At 43.7% G+C, this 23,029-nt stretch overlaps 1 pseudogene across 1 annotated transcript; it reads right to left on the bottom strand.

The window, feature by feature from the left end:
- Window positions 1-17,011: 17,011 nt before the first annotated feature.
- Window positions 17,012-21,735, bottom strand: LOC308416391 (HAUS augmin-like complex subunit 8; annotated as a pseudogene). The gene is made up of 5 exons: window positions 21,676-21,735; window positions 21,436-21,594; window positions 20,567-20,708; window positions 19,130-19,339; window positions 17,012-17,217 (listed from the first exon to the last, which is right to left on the bottom strand). The product of its transcript is annotated as an HAUS augmin-like complex subunit 8 (transcript).
- Between the last annotated feature and the right edge of the window lie 1,294 nt (window positions 21,736-23,029).

Raw genomic sequence — 23,029 nt, 5'->3', positions numbered from 1 at the left:
TTGCAACTATGTGAGACTTTGCTCTGAACCATGTCAGAAAGCTAGTCATGGTGGCAGGCTTATAATTTCAGTACCGGAAATGCAGAGATGGAAGTAGAGGTTCTGGAGCTCAATATTCTATCCTAATTCGTGAGTTTCAGGTCAATGACAGACACTACCTCAAATGAGGTGGAAGGTATTTCTAAATACTATACTAAAGGTTGTTCTGGGGCTTTCACACAGACACACATATGCACACACACACACACACACACACACACACACACACAGAGACACTTCAAAAAGCTATTTTTAAACATGAATGACAGTGTCCTTGGAGACCAGAAGCTCCCATGGAGCTGGAGTTGCAGGAGGTTGTGAGCTGCCTGATGTGAGTCATGTGTCTGAGGGGGAACTGAACAGAGACGCATGAACTTTGTTTTTGTGAGACAGGGCCTCTCTATGTAGGCCTAGCTGTCCTGGAGCTTGATGGCCTTGAACTAACAAAGTCCTCTTGTCATTACCTTCCAAGTGCTGGGATTAAGGCCATGTGCCACCAAGCTCTGTCAATTATTCTCAAGTTGGGGTCTAAGCTCAGGGCCTTGTGCTTGTGAGACAAGTGTTCTGTCATTGAGCTGAATCCTAGCCCCCGAGGATGTACTCTTAACCAATGAGCCATCTCTCTAGTCTCCTAAAAAACAAACAAACAAACAAACAAAAAACAAACCTATGCTGTGTGGCTCAACAAAGCACAAAATCTAGCTGTAAACAGAGCTTATATGACCACAGTTATCTAAGCAATGAATATCAACGTAGCTAAAACTATGGTAAGATCATCCTGGGAAACACAGGTTGGAAAGGCATGGCTAGTTGCTGTTGGGAGCCGACAATGGAGGGAAATAGCTAAAATTTCAGCTGCATTGTGAGACATTAACAACAAATGCTGCATATAACTAAAATACCCACAAATATAAGAAAAGAATATAGTTGCACAAGCATGGTAATTTTTGGAAAACTTAAATGTAAACAGCTGGAGCTTATCATTTAAGAAAACTTCCCAGAATTCCATTTTTTCAAAGAACGTTTCAAAGAAAACTAAAAGTGAGTACTGAGATAAAAAGCTGCACAGCACCTGTAAAAGGGCTTCTCCAGGTGCGGCGACCCTATGCTCTGAGAACTCTGTGAACGAGGTCACGCAGGGTAGTTTATCTGGCACATAGCATCCTCTCTGCCAATGACATCAAATCTCAATCTCACTGTCTCTGACTTTCCCAAGCTCGCTGCTCTCCACATTCTCCATACAGCACAGATATAGGTGAGAGCCATTTTTCTTCCTTGTCCAGGTGGTAACATTGCAGAAATTTGAAGTATGGTGCAGGGTTGGAGTGGCGGTGGCGTGGGTGGTGACAGTGGCAGTGCATGCCCTGAGTGCATGCCCTGCCTTTTGAAGGCAGAGGCAGTCAGATTTTTGAGTTCTTGGCATTCTGGTCTACAGAATGAGTTCTGGACAGCCAAGACTACACAGAGAAACTCTGTCTCAAACAAACAAAAGCAAAATTTCAGAAAGGCGATATTGTCTAAAGAGTGGCATTTACATACACGAGTTCATTTAAGGGATTTGAGAACATAAATTTGGGGATCCTCTTCTCTGATCTCAGAGCAGAGAAACTGATACTGTAGCTCAGTAGTTAAGTGATTTTGAATAGAGAGCTCCAGTCTCCCTGTCTCTGAGCATTGATCTATTTTCATTTCATAATGCCTATTTCAAGGGGCATCACAAGCAAATGTATTTTGCTAACAAGGGAAGAAGTATATGGCTTCATTTTGCAACTTCCTTTTACCCATTCCTTCAGAGCATGCTAGGACTTCAGGGATACCATTAGGGATAAGAGAGATCTATTGCTTGAACTCAAAAGCATAATGAAGCCTAGGAGATAGACACTGTAGCTAATCCTGCCTGTTTATAACAGAAAATAGAAAGTTTCCTGGGATGGAGGGTGTGCTGGGAGATCTGCCTGTCTCTGCTTTCCTGAGATCAGAATCAATATATGCCACTGTGCCCTGATTTAAAAGAAATATTGGAGGGAAGGAAGTGCATGCTACAAAATATGTGTGGGTATCAGAAGAGAACCCATGAAAGTCTGTTTTTCCACTGGGATTCTATAATAGAAATCTAGCCATCAGTCTCTGGGGCACCGACCTTTATCTACGGAGCCATCTTGCTGGCCCCCCTCCCCTTTTAAACAAGAGTTGTGGAAATAAAATCAGAGCCCAGTTCTTGCAAAGCAAGCACTTGACATACCGAGCTATCTATCACCTGACCCTTGGTTAGTCTTTAGAAAGGTGTATGGTGGGTTCAACTAGGGCTGCTGAATTTGGTTGGCCTAGTTAGAAATCCCACCATCCCATTTCTCAGCTAATCTTGTCAGAGGACTTGCTGAAGTTGTTTAATCTGCTTCGTGTAGTAGGTCACAAATACTGACTTGTAACGGAGTTGCAAATTTTCAATATGCGTGCATGCTATTGTCTGATTCTCAATAAACTTGTGGGCAGGCTAATGTATTTAACTTTTGCTACAAAGGTAACTTCAGGTTTTTTTTCAGATATCAAATAATATTTTAATATCTGAATACTTTCAATTTTCCCTGGAATATAACACACAAATACTCGACCAAACTGTTATAATAACTTTTACAGTATACAGAAATGTTGCATTAAAAAAAACCCTTCAGTTTTTTTAAAAACACAAACTGTAAACTCTAAGATACTGAATCAATCACGTTACCTATAAGTGCCAACCCTGTCATTTTGTCATGCTGACTTCAATGGTATTTTTTAAAGGGGAAATGTCCACAATTATAGCACATACAATACATATGATTTAGGATTCATAACAATTCAGGAACTAAGAGGGGGAGACCCATTCAAATGACAAACGCTCACTCCTTACTCAAAACCTCAGCTTGTGTCTTGGACACATTCCTTGGCTGCCAATACATTCCACAGTTCCTTCTCTGTCTTAAAATATTTTGTAAAAAGATAGGTTTGTCATGGTATGGGGTGGGGGTAGAAGAAGCTAAGTGCTGATGTGATTCCTCTGGCTTACTAATTAGAGTGCTCAACTTCACCTAAAAAAAAAAAAAAAAAAAAAAAAAAAAAAAAAAGGCCACCACTTGTAAGTGCATTTCCACCATCTCTGAGTTGCCTTTTAAAGTTTATGTCTTCCCATGCTATTTTCATGGACTCAGATTTAATTCTTGCAGAACATATATTTTAATGATACGTGGTCTTTAAGAAGCTAAGACTATATCAAACCTTAAATAGAACCACAGAATAAACTGGTTTGGAACCAGAAAAGTTAAAAAAAAAAAAAAAAAAGCTAGAGGTACAGAGACACAGAACAACGAGTAATTTAGAAAAAGTGACTCGCTTTGTCCATTCTGCTAATTTTCTCCCAACTTCTTAAATGCACTTTTAGCAATATTTTCCAAAAAATGGATCAAAAAGAAAAAAGACTAATTTCCTTTTTATACAAAAATGATAAGTAGCAAGTTGTTCTGCCCAACACAGGAGTTGTTTTCTTTTTTAATACATTCTGTAAAAGTTCATTTGGCAGCCTTTCCCTCTCTCCCTCCCTCTTTCTCTTTCTTTCTCCTGTCTTTTTTGAAATTTACAGTCCATAAATTCTTACCCACTCTTCTTTTAGCAAACTTGTAACATCCTTAATTAATTAACAGAAAGAAATTAAGCAAACAAAATCAGTCTTTTTGCCTTTCCTTTCTCTGTTTCACGCCCCCTTATTTTGATTTATTTATTGATTGATTGGCCCTATAGGGCCAGTTAAAACATATCCCAGATGAGGGTTTCGGTGGGGGTTTTACCTACCAAACGGACGAAAAACAACTGCTCTATGACTGAGGAGGCGACCGTGCAGAGGGAAGGGAGGCGAAGCAAAAACTTTCTGAGCCGTGTTGGCTGATTGGGGCACTGGCTCCTAAACGTACTCTTTCAAAGCACACTGGGACTTTCCCTGCAAGCTTTCCACATGGGCTACATCAGACAGACCACGGGCATCTGAGGTGAACAGGACTGAGGCCTGAGGCAGCTGTACTCGGCAGAGTCCACCTGCAGAGCCTTGAGCTTCTCCACTTGCTCTTGGAAGGTCCATATGTGGTCCATAAAGGCGACCACTTGGTCTGCTGACAGGCGTGAAGCGTGCAGGCCAGCAGTGGCAAGGAGCACTGTGCCGCATTCAACACGAACAGCTTCAGGTTTTTGTTTTGTTTTTTACAACTTTATATCTTAAAAAAGAGAGAGAGAGATACATGTACAAATTTTTAAAAGCATTTTGGCCTAAAACTATATGAATATATTTTTGTCAGTACTTGATTTTTTTAAAGGTTTGATAGTATGCATTAAAATCTCACTAGTTACAGTGAGCATAAAGTACATGTAAAACAAAACGTAACATGAAAATAGTCAAAGTTTTCTTGGTGTGTAAAGATTAAACATAATGATTTTTAAATTGGCAGCTTCTGTTTTAAAAAACTTTTGCTTAGGTCTCTTTGGGGGCTAGGGTGGCTAAAAGAGTTGTGCTGATTTTTTTTAAGGTCCCGTCAAACACAGTGAATAGGACTGGCTATCCCGTAACCCACTATGCAAATCAGGCTGGTTTGAACTCACAGAAACACACCTACTCCCAAGTGCTGGAATGTGCCTCCATACCTTTTAAGTTTCCAAAACAGCGATATTCCTCAGATATCCAGAGCCCTGCTGGCAGGGACCCAGAGGGCTCTTGGAGGATAAATAAATAAATAAATAAATAAATAAATAAATAAGTAAGTAAACAAGTAAATAGATAAGTTATAACTAAGATAGATAGATAGATAAATAAATAAATAAGCAAGCAAGCAAGCTCTAGACAGATAAATAGATAAATAAGCGAGCGAGCGAGCAAGCAAGCACTGAGGCTCGGGCCAGGCCAAAGCGGCTTGGAAACCCGGGCCAGGGTATCCTCTCGCCCTCAGATATCCAGAGCCTAGTTGGCAGGGACCTAGAGGGCTCTTGGAGACAAAAAAAAAAAAAAGGGGGGGGGGGAACTCCCTGGCTGGCCTTCTGGTCTACCTGATCAAGCTGCCACCCACCTCTTTAATTGTTTCAATAGGGAATAGTGCAACTACATCTCCCTGCATATCTCCAGGTACAACCTCTTACATACAGCCCGTCCTCAAACACTACGCCATCTCCGGGACGTACTCGCCTGCTTGCCAGGACTCCTCTCACTCTGGCCGGCTTACGCCAGGCACTTCGTCGCCATTGGCCATCAACCGGGGACCAGGGACATTTCGGAAACTTGTTACCACTAGGTGTCGCCCGACAACGGTCTCGATCATGCAAGCAAACCGATACAAATCGCTCATGGGCCTCCGCACTCAGTCACTCGCTCGGTCTCTCCGGAGGCTCCTCCCTAGTTCAGGTGGACACGCACCCAAGCACAGCAGAGCAGAGTACCCACCACTTCTCCCGAGTGGCACATACGGTCCCAGTTGTCCCGCCCGAACATCGTGAACGCGGGCTGGACCCGGTGGGCAAAAGGGAAAGTAAGACGGAGCGGTGAAAACTCGAAATCATTCTCTAAGGCAAAGTACCTGGCTAAACGAATCTGTTAACGGGCAAGGAACAGGCATAAACAGGGGAAGGGGAGCACAATTCAGGGTAGGGCCACTTGGGCTTTGCTGTTGGTTTCGTTTTTTTTCTGGCTTTCAGCAACCTCAGGCCTGCGGGCCACCCGCCCGCTACCCTCCCCCACCCAACTCCTTTTCCAAGACTAAATACAGAGCGAGAGTGATGAAATGATTCAAATTCCTGGTTTCTTTCTTTCTTTCTTTCTTTCCTTCTTTCTTTCTTTCTTTCTTTCTTTCTTTCTTTCTTTCTTTCTTTCTTTCTTTCTTTCTTTCTTTCTTTCGTCTGTTTGGTTTTGTCTTGCTCTTCCCCTGGAATACATTTTCATACTAATTTGTTTTCATTTTGATCAGAAAATAATTATTTTTTTCTTGTTCCTGCATCTGTGCATGCATCTGTGTCCATCAGTCTGTCTTTCCGTCTGCCAGTGTTTATACTAAGTTGATCTTATTTATGTTTCTATATATCTGCTGCCCTTCAACTGGCTATGTAGAACAGTCCAGCTGTCATCAGTTCAGCAAGGCAAGTAGGGACACACCTGGGGGGTCTGAGAGCATGCTAGATCAGCTCTCAGGATGTGGGCAAGGAAAAAAATAAAGAGAGGCGGGAGGGGAAAATTGATCGAGGAATCAATAACTCAGCAGGATTGGGTTTCCCTTGTAGGTGGTTAAAAACAGAACATATGCCCAGTCACATTGGGAAGATTGCAAAAAGGAATCAAGCCTCCCTCGCTCTCTTTTCTCATCCTCCCTACCATGCTTCATATTAAAAGATAAAGGTTAAAGAGATGAAACAGGAGAAGGAGGAGAAGCAGGAGGAGGAGGAGGATAGCAACTTTAATAATATTAAAATAATTTTGATAGACTCACTCATTCACAGCAGCACTCAGGAAGAAATCCTGAGAGCCTCAGTGAGTCCCTGTGTCTGGGTCCCTGACTAATCCATAGGGCTTTCTGGCTACCAGATAAAAATAAAGTCAGATTAAAAAGTGAAGTAAGAATAGAATAAACAGCAGGACACATCTTAAGCACAGAGCTTCGTATAAAAGCTGAGACGGCTGACTTCGGAAGGGAGCGTGGAAGCAGTTATCTGCATATCTTCAGCTCCTGCCTTCCACAGTTGCTGAGTTTAGGCAGTACAGAGTTCAAGGAGCCTGGTGGGTAAAACCCTAGGGTCTGAAAGCATGCTATGGATCGGCTTTCAGGATCGGGGCAGATAAAAATAAACAGTGGTGGGGTGGAGGTGGGGAGAGACTGATCAAAGAATCGATAACTTCACAGGGTGAGGTTGGACATGAGTGGAAAAGGGGTTTCCTTTTGAAAATAGAACCTTTTCTTTTTTCTTTTTTAAAAATAAATATGTAGTTAAATATACCCACATTGGGAAGGTTGCTAAAGAGAATGTAGTTAAGAGGATGGAGCCCAGAGCTTAGGACACTCTAGATCACAGGTCTTCCATCCCCCATACCATAAGCCAGGCACACAGCACCGCCTTCCCTTGTTTATTTGTTTGTTTTATCCCAAGTTAGTAATTATACTTGTTTTTTTATTTTTTCATCCCCCCCCCCCAATTCACTTTTTTAGTTGGGGTAGGGGTCTCTCTACATAGCCCTGGAAATCACTATCTAGATCTTGCCTCCAGTTTACAGCATTCCACTTGCCTCTGTCTCCTTCCTGATTGATGGAATTAAAGGCTTATATGACCACACCTAGTTTCATTGTTTCTTTCACCCCAGGAAGGGTTTTGAATTTTCCTTAGTTTTTTTTTTTTTTTTTTTTTTTTTTTTTTGCCTCCATTTTCAACTTCTCTCTCCGAGAGACTTTATTGTACGTTTGGTTCAAACTCAAGTCTCGAAAGTGCGTGTCTGTGAGTGGGGGGGGGGGGGTGGGCATGTCCCTGGAAGGTTTTACATCTGCATATCTGTTTGTTTCTATTCCTTGCTTTTGTTTGGGTTTCGGGGTTTTTTTTTTTTTTTGTTGTTTTTTTTTTGTTTTTTTCCAGGAAGTGTGGCCTAGGGCAGACACAAGCCCAGACACTAGAAATAAATAAGGAAAGATCTCTGGGGCTGGAGAGATGGCTCAGTGGTTAAGAGCACTGACTGCTCTTCCAGGGGTCCTGAGTTCAATTCCCAACAACCACATGGTGGCTCACAACCATCTGTAATGAGATCTGATGGCCTTTTCTGGTGTGTCTGAAAACAGCTACAATGTGCTCATATATAATAAATAAATAAATAAATAAATAAATAAGTAAAGATTTGTCTCTGAAACACAAATCTGGGGTGGCCCCTAGCTAGGCATGGAGACACACATACAAACACAAACACTAAATAATAAGATCACGGTACACAATTCAGGTTCTGGGTTCTGGAGATGAACTGTAACATTGGGTAAAGATCCTACACAGTCTTTATGTCTAAAAAGCACAAAAATCTGTACCAAGTTACTACACCAATCTGGATTCAGAAATAGGTGAATCTCTTAGGAACACGTCGTCTACTTATCCTGCTCCCACTAGTTGGGATATTGGACTGTGGCAGGGGACCCCCTTCGTTTGTCTAATATTTATGTCTCAACTTGCCAACGAAGGATATCAGTGGCCCACATACACAAACATCTCTTTCTGCCAAGTAGGACCTCAGTTTTCAGGGAGCTTACACTTTTAGTCACACACACCACACTCAAAACAGAATCCTGGTTCCAAATAGTCTCTGCACCAAATCAGTGCAGGTGTCTGTCTTGTGTCGGCCTTGGTGGTTCATCCCCAGCCGGTCAGCAACCAGGGCAGCTTATAAAAGCAAATACCATCAAAGTTTAAACACGGGTGGGTGCAGGAAATGCCGCTGGGTGGTCGGGTCAGGTGCAAATTATCTCGGGTAACTAGAACAAAGAAAGCAGTTCCACAGGCTCTATCCTGTTTGGTCTCTGAGGACACGGCACCTAACAGGATAGATAGGTAACCAACTCGGACGGTAACAGCAGTAACAATGTATGAGAAGGGGTCCTTAGAATATTAATAACAGCACAAAATGGTAAGTGAGACAGGTAAGAGTTACCTAGGCCTTAACCAATCTGACCTAGGCCTTCACATTTCATCTAGGGCTTCCTTGAGATGTTATCTAGACCTTAATAGGCAGCAGCTTCACCCTCTGAGCCATATATTATATGTAGATGAACAGATAGATTTTCCTGTATTTGCTCATTTATGGGAGACAACATTTTTCTACATGGTGCCAAAACATACTAGACAGACCAGGCTGGCATCTCTAGTAAATTCTGCCTCTACCTCGGCCTCCCCAAAGCTGAGATCAAAGGCATGCCTTGCCATATCGCCTGTTGCATCCCCCCTTCTTTATTTCATCCTAGGTCGGGTGTGTGTGTGTGTGTGTGTGTGTGTGTGTGTGTGTGTGTGTGTGTGCATGTGTCTGTCTATTGGTCTCTATCTTTGTCTCTGTATATGGATAGGATGTGTCAGATATGAAGCTATGATCCAACCACTTTGTAGATAGATCAATGTTCAAAAGTGTTTGATACCCATTGTGAAGGACACACACACACACACACACACACACACACGGGTGTGCACGCACACATGCTAAATAACAAAATAAGGTTGTCAGGCACCTGGCCCAGCATGTGGGGTGGGGGGGCAGTCCAGAACTGTATATGTCTAAAATCCACAAAAATCTGTACCAAGTTACTATACCCATCTGGATTCAGGGATAGGTGAATTTCTCTAGGAACAAGTCTTTGCCGCCCACTTATCCCATTCCCATTATTTGGGGAATTGGACTGTGGCAGAAGACACGCCTTGTCTAACATTTATATCTCAACCTGCCAACCAAAAAGTCATTTGTCCACATACACGGACACATGAGAAAGTATCCTTATAATATTAGTAACAGCACAAAATGGTAAGCTAGCCAGGTGAGAGTTACGTAGGCCTTAACCAATCTGACCCAGGCCTTCACATTTCATCTAGGACTTCCTTAAGATTTTACCTAGACCTAAGTAGACAACAGCTTTGCCCTCTGAGCCACGCATATGTACAATAATGGATAGATTTTCCCGTATTTGCTCATTTACGAGAGACAACATTTTTCTATATGGTGCCAAAACATACTAGACAGACCAGGTTGGCCTCTCAAGTAATTCCTGCATCTATCTCGGCCTCCCCAAAGCTGAGATCAAAGGCATACATTACCATGTCGCCTGTCACATTCACCCCTCCTCTCTTCTTTATTTCATCCTAGGTGGTGTGTGTGTGTGTGTGTCTGTCTGTCTGTCTATCAGTCTCTATCTGTGTCTCTGAATATGGATAGGATGTGTCAACTATGAAGCTATGATCCAGACACTTTGTAGATCAATGTTCAAAAGTGTTTAATACCCATTGTGAAGGAGACACACACACACACACACACACACACACACAGAGAGAGAGAGAGAGAGAGAGAGAGAGAGAGAGAGAGAGAGGATTTTGAAGTCGGCCTTTAAGCCTTTTCTCTTCCTATCCCACCCCCTACACCCCACCCCCCAAAAAATAGCACTTGGAAAGAAGAGGAAGGTGAATCTCAGAGTTTGAGTCCTGCATGGTCTACTGAGTACTACACAGAGAAACTATGTCTGGAAGAAAAACTAGGGGAGAGAGAGAGAGAGAGAGAGAGAGAGAGAGAGAGAGAGAGAGAGAGAGAGAGAGAGAGAGAGATCTGTGTCTGTCTCTGTTGTGTGTGTGTGTGTGTGTGTGTGTGTGTGTGTGTGTGCCAGTATTTGCCTATCTTCTATAGGCCAGGCCACCCCATTACTGCCTTCCCTTTCTCTTTGTTCAGTTTGTTCCAAATTAATTGCATATACTTCTATATTTGACTCTTCATTTCTTTAGTTGAGTCAGGGGTCTCTGCACATAAGCCCTGTGTATCAGTATCTAGAAATCAAGTACTATAAAAGCTTATACATGGGTGGGTTCAGGAAATGCGGTTGGGTGGTTGGTATGGGTACATGCTTATTTTGTGTAACTATAGAACAAAGACAGTGGCCGTGGATCAGGATCGAAAGAAATTCACAATACAAATCCATACCAAAATAATTCCTCGTACCTAGGTCAGGTCTGCCAGCTCCTCTGATCTAGTGAGTACCCTTGAATAAAATGAGAATCACAAGCAGTTATTTTGAAATACAATATGTGGAAAAATTATATGTGTGGATTCACAGATAGGAGAAACAACAGCAACAACAACAAACATGAGACCGCACAGATGCCCATTTTTATTGATTGGTGGTAGTGGGGGGGTATACTTCCTATGTTATAAAACATGTAGGAGTCTTAGCTCAGGATCACGACCCACAGAACACAATCAGACGAGAGATTGCTGTAATAACAAGAGGTTTATAATTCCATGTACATGGGGTTGCTCATTCTCGCAGGGAGAAGTCAACCCTGAACTCAAGAAGCACACATCTTTTATGCTTTTTTGGTGAGAGAGTTGAGCTACTATTTTAGCTCCTGTCCACTAAAACTTTTTTTTTATATTTTCAGAACCTTGTTTATATATTTCAAAACTTTGAGGGGTTTTGTCCTTGTTTTTGTTTCTCAAAATTGGGTGATTAGAGCATGAACTAATTATGACATGTATCAGGACCCTATCTAGGGTTTTCTAGAGGGCCAGGGGCTATCATTCAGTATATTCTGTGGTTTTTCTGAGAATCACTCTGGGCAGTTGCTTTTATTTCTCAGGCACAGGCAGGAAATCTCACAGCTTCGGGATGACTGGAAAGTCTCTGAGTCTGACTTAAGCCATTTCTGTGTCTTTAGGGTCTCACATTCCAGTAAATTCTGTCTTTGCCTACTTTCTCAAAAATGGGTGTTTTGGAAAAGTCTCACAGAGCCTCTAAAAACTTTGTTTTTTACATCACCTATCTGCTTTAGCATGAGCTAGATGTCAATTAAGCTTACTTCATGGACCAGTCCTTTTTTTTAGATTGATCTCAGGAAAAACGAAGGGAGGGATTGAGGGAGGGAGGGAGGGAGGGAGGGAGGGAGGGAAAGGGAGAGGGAGATTCTTCATTGTGATATCATCCTTCAATCAATTAGAGCTGTTCTGTAAGTGAGAGGAAAAGTCTCTTGGATGACTGACTAGTGCTGCTGAGATTAAGGCTGTACACCAACAGGACCAGCTGCATTTCTCAAAAAGAGAGACAAGAAGAAGAAAAAGGAGATAAATGTTTTCCATCTGTCTGCCTGTCGGCCTGCTTGTCTGTCTGTCTCAGAACCCAGGGAGGGCCTGCAACAGGTCTAAACCCAACTCTCAGAGTGGGAAAATGGAGAGGAAGACACATTCAAAGTCACTAGCACAGAAGTCATCTGCAATTGACAACCACAGGAGATGGGACTATTGTTCTTTCTCCAGTGGTGACTCAACTGTGTCTCAACTAAACCTAGGGGCAGGCCCAGGGTAGATGGGCAGGAAGGTTCTAGGAGGAGCTTTGGAATGAAAAACTATGGTCAGAATATTCAAATGTGATTTGTTGTAAACAATACAAAATATAGAAAATACAATTTATAGTATTATTTTTAAACAGCTCCCATACAGCCCCTCCCAAAAAAAAATAAGAGAGAGGGACGGGGAGAGAGAGAGAGAGAGAGAGAGAGAGAGAGAGAGAGAGAGAGAGAGAGAGAAACCTACAGCAAAACTTAATTTTTCTGCATATCCAATCACATCCTGCTAGCTAGGTAGTGTGCAATTCTGTCCCAGTTGGGCTATCAAAGTTAATAAAAAGGGAACCACCTATATGGTGATGTGAGATATATGTGATATATGGTGTATATATGGTATATAAAATAAAAAATATATAAAATAAAAAATATATAAAATAAAATAAAAGTAGTGGATAGATAGACATGCTGGTTGCTTGTGAAGTTAACTCAGGACCTCTTAGCCATCTTTCCAGCGCTTCACAAACCTTATTTACCTAAACGCTAAACATTAAGTAGAAATACCAAATTCTCTATGTCCAATTTTCTGAGGAACCTCCAGTGTGATTTCCTGAGTGGTTGTACCAGCTTACAATGACACCAACAGTTCAGGATTGTTCCTCTCTTTCTCACATCCTCACCAGCATCTGCTGTCATCTGAGGTTTTGCTCTTTGCCATTCTGACTGGTGTGAGGTAAAATCTCATGGTTGTTTTGATTTGCATTTTCCTGATGACTAGGGATATTTAGCATTTCCATAGGTTTTTCTCAGTCAGTCAATATTCATCTGTGGAAAATTCTTTGTTTAGCTCTGTACTCATTTTTAAATATAATTGTTTTATTCTCTAGAGTCAAACTTTCTGAGTTCGTTTTATATATTGGATATTAGACATCTATCAGATGTGGGATTGTTAAAGATCTTTTCCTAATCTGTTGGCTGCTGTTTTATCTTCTTGACAGTGTCCTCAGTTTTACAGAAACTGTGCAATCACATTAAGTCCCATTTATCAATTCTTGACATTAGAGCACAAGCCATTGTTGTTGTGTTAAGGAAAATTTCTCCTGTGTTTTAAAGTTTTCTCCACTTTCTCTTCTAATAGTTTCAGTGTATCTGGTTTTATGTGGAGATCTTTGATCCACTTGCACTTTAGCTTTGTACAAGAAAATAAGAAAGGATCTATTTTCATTCTTCTGCAAGCTGGCTGCCAGTTGAGCCAGTATCATTTGTTGAAGAGAATGTCCTTTTTCCATTGGATGTTTTCAGCTCCTTTGTCAAATATCAAGTGACCATATGTGTGAGAGTTCATTTCTGAAACTCCTATTCTAATCCATTGATCTACCTGACTATCTCTGTGCCAATACCAGGTGGTTTTTAACACAATTGTTTCATAATATATCCTGAGGTCAGGGATGATGATTCCTGCAGAAGTTTTATGTTGTTGACAATAGATTTTGATATTCAAGGTTTTTTTCTGTTATTCCAGATGAATTTGCAAATTGCTCTTTCCTACTCTTATGAAGAATTGTGTTAGAATTTCTATAGGGATTGAATTGAATCTCTAGATTGCTTTTGGTAAGATGGCATTTTTACAATGTTGATCCTTCCTATCTATGTGTGTGTGTGAGATCTTTCCATCTTCTGAGATCTCCTTTGATTTCCTTCTTCAAAGATTTGAAGTTCTTGTCATACAGGTCCTTCACTTGCTTAGTTATGTCACAAGAAGTTATTTCATATTGTTTGTGACTATTGTGAATGGTATCTTTGTCTGAATTTCTATCTCAGCATGTTTATCCTTTGAGTAGAGGAAGGCTACTGATTTCTTTGAGTGAATTTTATATCCAGCCACTTTGCTGAAGTTGTTTCTGAAATGTAACAGTCCTCTGGTGAAATATTTGTGGTCACTTAAGTATATTACCATGTCATTGGCTGAAAGTTCTACTTTATTCAATATTAGAATTGCTATTCCAGCTTGTTACTTGGGGCCATTTGCTTGGAAGTTTTTTGTTTTTTGTTTTTTTTTTTTTTTTTTTTTTTTTATAAATCTTTTTTTCTGAGATGGTGTCTGTCGTTGTCTCTAAGATTAGTTTACTGTATGCAGCAAAATGCTGGATCCTCTTTAGGTATCCAGTCTGATAGTCCATGTCACTTTATTGGGGAATTGAGTCCATTTATGTTAACAGATATTAAGGATTAGTAATTGTTGTTTCCTACTATTTTTGCTGTTAGAGATAGAATTATGTCTTTGTGTCTTTCTTCTTTTGGTTTTCTTGCTTACTTATTGTCTTGCTTTTCCTTGTGTGTAGTTTCCCTCCTTGTGTTGGGTTTTCCATCTCTTATTCTTTGTAGTGTTGGATTTGTGTTCAGATATTGTGTAAATTTAGTTTTGTCCTGGAATATCTATGGTAATTGAGTGTTTTGCTGGACATAGTAACCTGGGCTGACATTTGTGTTCTCTTACAGTCTGTATAATGTCTGTCAAGGATCTTCTAGCTTTCATAGTTTCTGTTGAGAAGCCTGCTGTGATTCTGATTGGTCGGCATTTATCTGTTACATGTCCTTTTTCTCTTACTGCTTTTAGTAGTCTTTTTATTGTTTCTATTTCCATTTTCAATTCCTTTGCCTGTTTGTTTTTGTTTTCTGTAGCTGAGTGATTTTTGGCTTTCCTCTTTAAGAGCTTCTATATATTTGTGTGTGTTTTCCTGTAATTGTTTAATGGATTTAGGCATGTGCTTCTCCAAGATCTCCACCATCATTGTGAAGTATGATTTCAAGTCTGAGTCTTGTTTTTCTGGAGTGTTTGGCAACCCACTACTTGCAGTGGTGGGAGAACTTGTTTCTGATGTTGCCAGGTTTTCTTGGTTTCCATTTCTTAAGTTCTTTTGCTTTCTTCTCATCATCTTTTTTGTGATTATATGTGGTCATGTTGTCAGTGACTAGCACCTGTCACTCCCATGGATCTGAGGGCCTGAATGCTCAGGAAGAAAATTAATTCTGAGGCTTTTTGTGGGCAAGCAGTGGGTTCTGGTGCCAGTGACTCAGGACTGTCATTGTGAGCTCAGTTGTGGCAGCTGTCATGAGGCTGTTCTGCAAGCTCACTTCTCTTCCCACAAGTCCTGAGTGCTACTTGTGGGGACCTGGCTTTTTCTCTGGGCCAAAAATGACCCCTTTCCAGAGAGCACAGCACTCTCTGGGCTCTAAGAATTCCCAGTGTGCCCTCCCTGGGCCTATGTGTCATGTTCACCTCTGGTACAGGAGCAAAAGCACCCGTGAAGCTGATCTTAGAGAACTCTTTCCAGGCAGATGCTGATTTCCTCTGACAGATGCACGGCCCTTACTGTGGGCCAGAAAGGAACCTATTCCACAAAGCACTGTGTGTGCACTGGGTAATCTGCTCAGACACCAAGCAACACTCTAACACCAGGGAGGACACCAAGTTCTACTATGAGTGGCCCTAAACCTGCTCAGACCTCACACCTCCCCATACCCATCCCACAGGCTCTCCTTGTTTTGTGTTCTGATGTTGTCTTCTGACCTTGCCAATTCTCTGCTTTGCCTCAGGTCTGATCTCAAGAGCAAACCCTTTCTGAGGTCTGAAAAGATATTTCCTGTGTGTAGAATTTGGGCAGCAACAATGGCTTCTAGAAACTCTGGAGGAAATGTGTTCCACCTCCCTGCACATGCACCCTGAATACAAACCTGGGGTGAAAGGGTGGTGCACTCATGAGTTGGCAATTATGTTTGCAACAATATGCTCAAAGAGGTTTATTTTCTGGTGGCACATTGGTGTCCACACTCAATCAGCCCTTTAAAGTGATTGACTAGAAGGGGACCCTGAATGGCTATTGCAGGCAGATTTTATACATTTTAGGGGTACAGATGGCATCAGCAAGGATACATTTTAAATTTAGTGGATAAGCATATTGAATCTATTGCCTAGCAAGCATGGGCAGATCATGATCTGTATTTGAACTTTATCTGGGACTATCTAGAGGGTCAGGGTGACTGTTGGGATTCTGTAAACCCCACCTCTCAATTACCTGGCAGTAGCCAGGTATGCTCCACCCCAGTGACCTGACACTATAAAAGGGGCTGCTTGCTCCTCCTCTTTCTCAGCCCCTCTTGCCTCCTGGCTCTCTTGCTCTCCCACCCCTTCCCTTCCTCCCCTCTCTCTCCACATGCTCATGGCCGGCCTCTACTACTCTACTACTTTATTCCTCTCCCCTTCTCTCTCTGCCTCTACCACCCTCTTAACTCTCCCATGACCTGAATAAACTCTATTCTGTATTATACTATTGTGTGGCTGGTCCCTCAGGGGGAAGGGATTCCCAACATGGACCCCCTCAGAGGCATTCCCCAGGCCTTGCCACACCTCCATGGGCCATATGCCCCCCCACTCTCTTCATCCTTCCCCTAACAGTGACTATCAGTACATTCTGCAGTTTTTCAAGAATGTTCCTGCTCCTCCTGGGAACTGTGGGCAGAGAATGGATCTTGGCCTAGCCTTGACCTGAGGAGGGAAGCTGATACTTGGGCTAGTCTTGTCCTGAGCCAGGTGGGTATAAAGTGGTGAAAGCTCCTTATGGTCCTTCAGAACTTACTGCCAAGGTTAGTATGAGGCTTAGAAGAGAAATTCCCTCAAAAGAACAAAGTGGAGTCAGCCAGTCTAGAAGATTATTTGTAGGGAGGATAGAAGCTTCAAGACAGACATGGGGATAGTTAGAAAGAGAGAACAATCCTGTGGGTTCAGTCCAATGAGTTGGCTCTCAGGCTCTCATTCCAACCCTTCTGAGGAAATAAATGGACATTTACGTTTATTTATTTACAAGAAGGGAAAGGTGGTAGCCTGGTATTTACTGGTGGGCAGACAGGCTGCCTGAGGCAATCAGGGGTCAGGTCTGCTGTCCTGGGAGGGACTGAAGTGTCCCTGGCCGCTGGTAAGAGAGCCCTGTGCCTCTTCCCAGACATCCTGGTTAGTCAGTGCTGCCTCCTTACTGGCCTCTGAAGAGAGTTCCTCCACTTCTTGGACAAGTCTATGGACAGAGAAAGATAAAGGACAAGTTTGCTTGTAGCCAAAACTGTAATGGGGCCCTAGAAAAACAATTTAAAAAATTATGTGAATTTGTGGTGCAAAAAAAAAAAAAAAACATCTTGCCTGAGGAGGTAAAAGGATGCTTACAGGAGTTGTTCTCTTTTTTCATGTCAGTCCTGGGAATGAAGTCAGGATTTCTGGGCTTATTTGATGAGCCATCTTACAAGTATAAGTGTGTTTGGCATCAAGCAAAAGTTGTGAGGCTGGGTACAATGTTTGAATTGGCTGTAAAGTTGGTGTACATGAGTATATGTCCACATGTGCTGTGTGTGTTCATGTTGCAGGAGACAGACCAGGATCTCATGCCTACTAAGTTCGAAATCTTGACTCTGAGATTTCTCCATCCCCACAGTCCACTCTGTTTTTACTACTTCAGAAAGCATCCTCATTCCCCAGGCTGACCCTGAATTGATGATCTTACATAGCCTTCTAAGTAGCTGAAATGGCAGGCTTTTGCTGTCATGCCTAGCAAGCAAGAGTTCGGGATCTACTCTCTCCACAATGCTAGCAGCAGCCAGACTCTAATGCATGCCATCTTTCTGCCTCAGATTCCTGAATATAAGGAACCTCAGTGGCATGTGTCCACATCCTTAACAGTGAGCAGAGTTTATGTGAGGAGGCCTTGTTCGAGCAAACACAAGAAGTGAGCATCAGCCCATCACATGGCTATAACTTCTATTCTTTATCCAATGGCTAGGAGTCCACATACACTTCAATGGGCTCTAGCTTACTGAGGGCATGAGCCACAATGTGGATGTAGGGTGTATCTGCTTTACCTCTCAGGGTATGGACAGGGGGAACTGTTCTAGCCAGATAGTGGTAGCAGGATGAAGAAGCTAACTCCTGTGATGTGAGTTTATGTGAGTGATGGCTGACCTACCCTGTGGGACAAGTGGGGTAAGTGGCATGCTTCAGAGGCCCTGCAGAGTTCTTTAGGCATCCATCTCTTTAAATGCATTTAGCATTGTGAGAGCAGACAGAGCAGGATTCTTTAGGGGTAGACAAAATGTCTCAGGGACTGAAGGTGTTGCCAAGCCTGCCTGCTGACCTCATTTTGACTCTGGGACCCACAGAAGGAAAGAGAGAATAGTCTCAAAACTCCTTTGCCCTCTACACTCATGTCCTGGTATCATGTATGTGCCCAAACAGCATACACATACATACTCTCTTCTCTGTCTTTCCTCTCTCTCTGGATCTCTCTCTCTCTCTCACACACACACAGGTGTATGCATGCAACAAAATTCCAACCCACAATAGTTGGTTATGGTGGTGTATTCCTGGTATTACAGAACTCTGTAGCTAAAGCAGGAGGATTGCTATAATTTCAATGGCAGACAAAAGCAGCTTTCTTCTGAGATCCCAACTGGGTGGGGTTCCATCCCCAGTGTCTCAAAAGAAAAAAAAAAAGATGGAGGATCATAATAAAAGAAATAGGGGGAGAGAGTTTAGAGAAGGAGGTGAGGCCCACACCTGCTGAGCTCCAGGTCTTTCTCAGTGACCAATGCCTTCATTTCCTTCAGCAGAAAATCCAGGATTGAGCTGTCTCCAGGCTCCCATGCCCTGGCTCCAGGCTCCTGTGAGCTGGCCCCAGGTTCCCCTGTGGGAAGCCACTGTATTCGCCATTACAAGATGGCGCCCAGCCCGAAGGGAGGGTGGCCAGTTTTGAGATAAACAACCTAAGTGCGCATGCATGCCTGCCTGTTTTGCTGAATCATGGTGACTCTGAGTATGCTAATTAGGGCACACAGAATGCACCAATCAGGTGGCGGCACAGTCCTCCTAAGCATATATAAGAAGGGCTGGTTTCTGGGCTCCGGGTCTTTCGCTACTGCAATCAAGCCCGCAATAAATGCCTGTAGGAGGATCCTGTTGTGGCACATCTTCCTTGCCGGCGAGATAGGTGATTGCTACATTCCCCCATGCTGGCCCCAGGCTCCCGTGGGCTGACTCCAGGCTCCTGAGCAGTGGCCCGATGCTCCCCCGTGCAGGCCCCAGGCTCTACTGCACTGGCCCCAGTCTTCTTAGTGCTGGCTCCAGGATCTTGGAAGCTGACTCCTGGGGAGCAGATGCTCAGATCACACAGGAGCTGCTGGGTTGTCCTCAGGGCTTGCTCCAACTCATCTATGGAGACACAAGTCATTATAGCAGGTCTCTGCTCCCCAAAGCATTATTTATATATGTCGAGTTGGGATGGGGTTGGAGTTGAGGGTGATGTTGGTGTTGACTCTTCTCTCACTTCTAGAGATAAAGTGGAAAGAGAGAGAGGCACTTCAGCAGAGATCTCACTTGTCCCTTCCAAGTGTGAGAGCCAAGGGCACAGGCGGAAAAGAGAATGCCCAGGTCTAGAGTGCAGAGGAATGGCTTGCACACACAGCTGCCAAGGTTTGCTTCCTGTGAGCCAAGTGAGCTGAGGATCCAGCCTGCCAGCTGCCCTCCTGCTCTCTCATCCTGTTCTTCCATTGGGCCCTGTCCTTCCTGACAACACATTAAAAGTACCAAGCTTCTGGCATGTTCTCACAGCCCTCGGTTTCCCAGGTCCAGACCTGCACCACGCATGCAACCAAGCACAGGCATTAGGGTTCAAATTCCTACTCCTTGCATTTGTCTGTCTGCAGCACATACAGCCTGCTGTTCTGTCTTCCCCTTGGCAGTCAATGCACAGGTCAGTGTTGGGTACTGGACATCAGCTATGGGGAGTTTAGTTTATGAAACATGTCTGCAGGCTCCAGCTCAACACTGTGCCTGGTTTAGGAGCCCAGCTCCCACTTCCTAGCTCATGCTATCCTGGATCTCACAGCCCCCAATTGTTGAAAGGCTAGCTGTAGGTCACTGTACCTTTTCTAGTTTGTTGTATAGCCTGGGCTGGACTCCAACTACTGAGCTTTAAGTATTCCCTCCTGCCTTAGTCCCCAAGAGCTGGGCTTTCAGACATACAACTGTGCCCAGTCCCACTCTGCTACTTCTAGAAGAAACTTGAGGGTCTGTGGCTTCAGTTGTCTTGAAGCCCTGAAAGCAACTCTAGACGTGAGGGTAAGACAGCAGTAAGCAAACCCTATGCAGCTAAACCATCTCCAGAGAATCACCAAAGTGCATGCAGCAGGGCTCTGCCACTGACCTCACCAACACTCCCACCTTACTGACAGGGCCCAGCTCAGAACCAGTGCAGGACCCTTTCCCCCAGTTCCTTCCAGTTGTGAGCTCAGCAGCCCAGGCACAGAATCTCTTACTCAGTTGCCCATGTCCTACCCACACTGGTGAGGACATGGGTTCTGATACCAAGCCAGAGCTGAGGCACCCATAATGCCACCTGTGGGTTTCAGGGTTTCTTCCTGCCATGGAGATGCCTACTTAGTTGCTCCTTTCCACTTCCTTCCATGTGGACAGCCTGCACAGGGAGCTCGTGTCGAGTGGTGTCCAGGGCTCTGCCCAGTGTCTTGTTTTCCTCCTTGAAGCGTTCTAACACAGCCTGAAGAGGGCTCAGCAACTCAATCTGCAGGTGGGAGGGGACACAGTAAGCCATGCTGTGCTCACCCATACAAAGAGGAGCTATCTATTAGATGGAGTAAGCCTTGTTTATGCTAAGCCTTGTTCTGGCATTGCATGTCTCCAGTTTCATGGACCAGCCTGTCCAGGCAACAGGATCCACTCTGACCTGCCCTGGATGGGACAGGTTCACTGTGTTAAGCCCTGGGGTGGGATGGCAGCTGATTTTCCTACCCCTTGAGCTGGCAGGTGCCAAAGACTACCCTGCACAGCATGTGGCATACAGGTGTCCTTGCATAGTATGTACTAACTGCTTTCGTGTGTCAAGTTGACATCAGAAAGGAAGGAGCCTCAGTTGAGGTAATGCCTCCACAAGATCTAGCTGTAAGCATCTTTTCAATTGTGTGTGGTGCCATCCCTGGGCTGGTGGTCCTGGGTTCTACAAGAAAGCAGGCTGAGCAAGGCCTGGGCACAAGCCAGTAAGCAGGACTCCCTCATGGCCTCTACATTAGAGCTCTGCCCTGTCTGAGTGCCTGTTCTGACCACTTTCAGTGATAAACTGTGATATGGACGTATAAGCCGGACAGACCCTTTCCTCTCAATATTCCTAGTACAGCACCATGCTAACACCAGGATCCTGAGCAGAAAGGTCAGAGGATAGATGGTAACAACACTCTTCTCAGATCTCCCTACCTCGTGTGTAGTGGGCACTTCAGGAGCATGCTCAGATCTACCTGGGCATCAAGGGCAGCAGACAGCTGTTGCTTTTTCTGTCAGAGAAGCAGCTCATGCTGCAGCTCCAGCGCCTGCCTCTGCAGCCTCTCCTTCTCATCGCACATGATTGCCAACTTCTTCTCTGCCTCCTGCTCCAGCAGAGCCAGGTTGTTCTCTATCTGTGGGCACAAGACTGAGTCAGGAGGGGTGGGGAGATGACAGAAGACACAGGGGTGCACATGAGGCTGAACTATGCTCACCTTCACAGACAGCAGGGTCAGCAGCCACATCTGTGACTCCATCTTGTCCATGGTCTGCTGCAGATCCTGCAGGGGTCCAGCTCTTTAGTTCCCAGTGAACCTGGCTCTACCCAAGGCAGAACCCCCACTTCTGTGTACTTTTCAGGTTCAAATAGAACGTGTCTGCACAGCTGAGATGGAGCAATACTGTCATCTTGCTGGAAATACAATTAGGGGTGTCCCTGCATACCATGTAGGCACCCTCGCCTGAGCAAGGACGCATGGACTTCCTAACCGTGGTTTGCACCCAGGAGGTTTACTTCATTCTGCCCCTGAAGCATTGGCTGCAGGGATTCAGACCTTCTGTCTGTCTTAATGCTCACCTGACTCTTCTTTCAAAGTGTCCTTTTTTTGTCATGGTTCGAAAGATATGTGGGCTCATCAGTTCCTGCCACTTTTCTTTCTAGCTGGGGAGCCATCCTGGAAATGCTTTCATCTGAAATAAAGACAGTTTTATTTATTTTAAGAAAGAGTTCACTTGGGTGTTTTATTTTTTCCCCACAGCCTGAAAATTCTTTTTTATTGTAAAATAAATACAGAGGCAAACAGGTGGGCAAGCCAACGTCTGGAATTTTGGATCCAGAAGGAAGGGGTCAGTCTTGTTAAGGATTAAGATCTCCATTAGCTGGTCATTTCCCAAGATCACCTCGTTTACTCATTTAGCATTGGCTTCAATATTCTGAACATTTCCAATCAAACAGACCTTGATCTCTGTGCCCGCCTCCAACACAGCATTATTGCAGATGACACTGCCATGGATGCTGCTCCCTTCTTTTTTCCTCCTTTCAAATACAGGATTTTACATTAAAATTTTATAAACCATAGTGTTCCCTATCCTCTTCCATTCAATCTTTCTACCTTCTATAATAGGCACCACAGGAACCCAAACCAGATGTGTATTACTAGTCAGGCATAAAACTGAGCTTCCCTTACAAACAGACTAGACTAAGAACTTCCCTTAGGGACAGGAAACAGTAGTTATGTCCCCAGGGAAATTGGAAGACCTGGATGCTGCCAGTCAAAGAGTTGAAAACCCATCCATTTTGGTGGCATATGCTTTTTTTAGTCTCAGCTCTACAGACAGAAACAGGCAGATATCTCTGTCACATGTAGACTTGCCCTGTTGTGTAAGTTCCAAGTGGAAACTACTTAGTGAGGGTTGGACACTGGCAGCTGAGTGCAGGATGATTTCAGTGGCTGTCCACTGTGGGCTGTGACCACCCAGGATGGGAATGTTGATTCAATGATCTGTCTTGATGCTGCTGCCTGTCCTTACCTCAGTAATAAACAGAATCCATAGCATTCCTATGACAAA

This window comes from Micromys minutus (genome assembly GCF_963924665.1).
Source record: "Micromys minutus genome assembly, chromosome: 1".
Lineage (NCBI taxonomy): Eukaryota > Metazoa > Chordata > Mammalia > Rodentia > Muridae > Micromys > Micromys minutus.
This window is presented reverse-complemented; position numbering and strand designations above follow the sequence as displayed.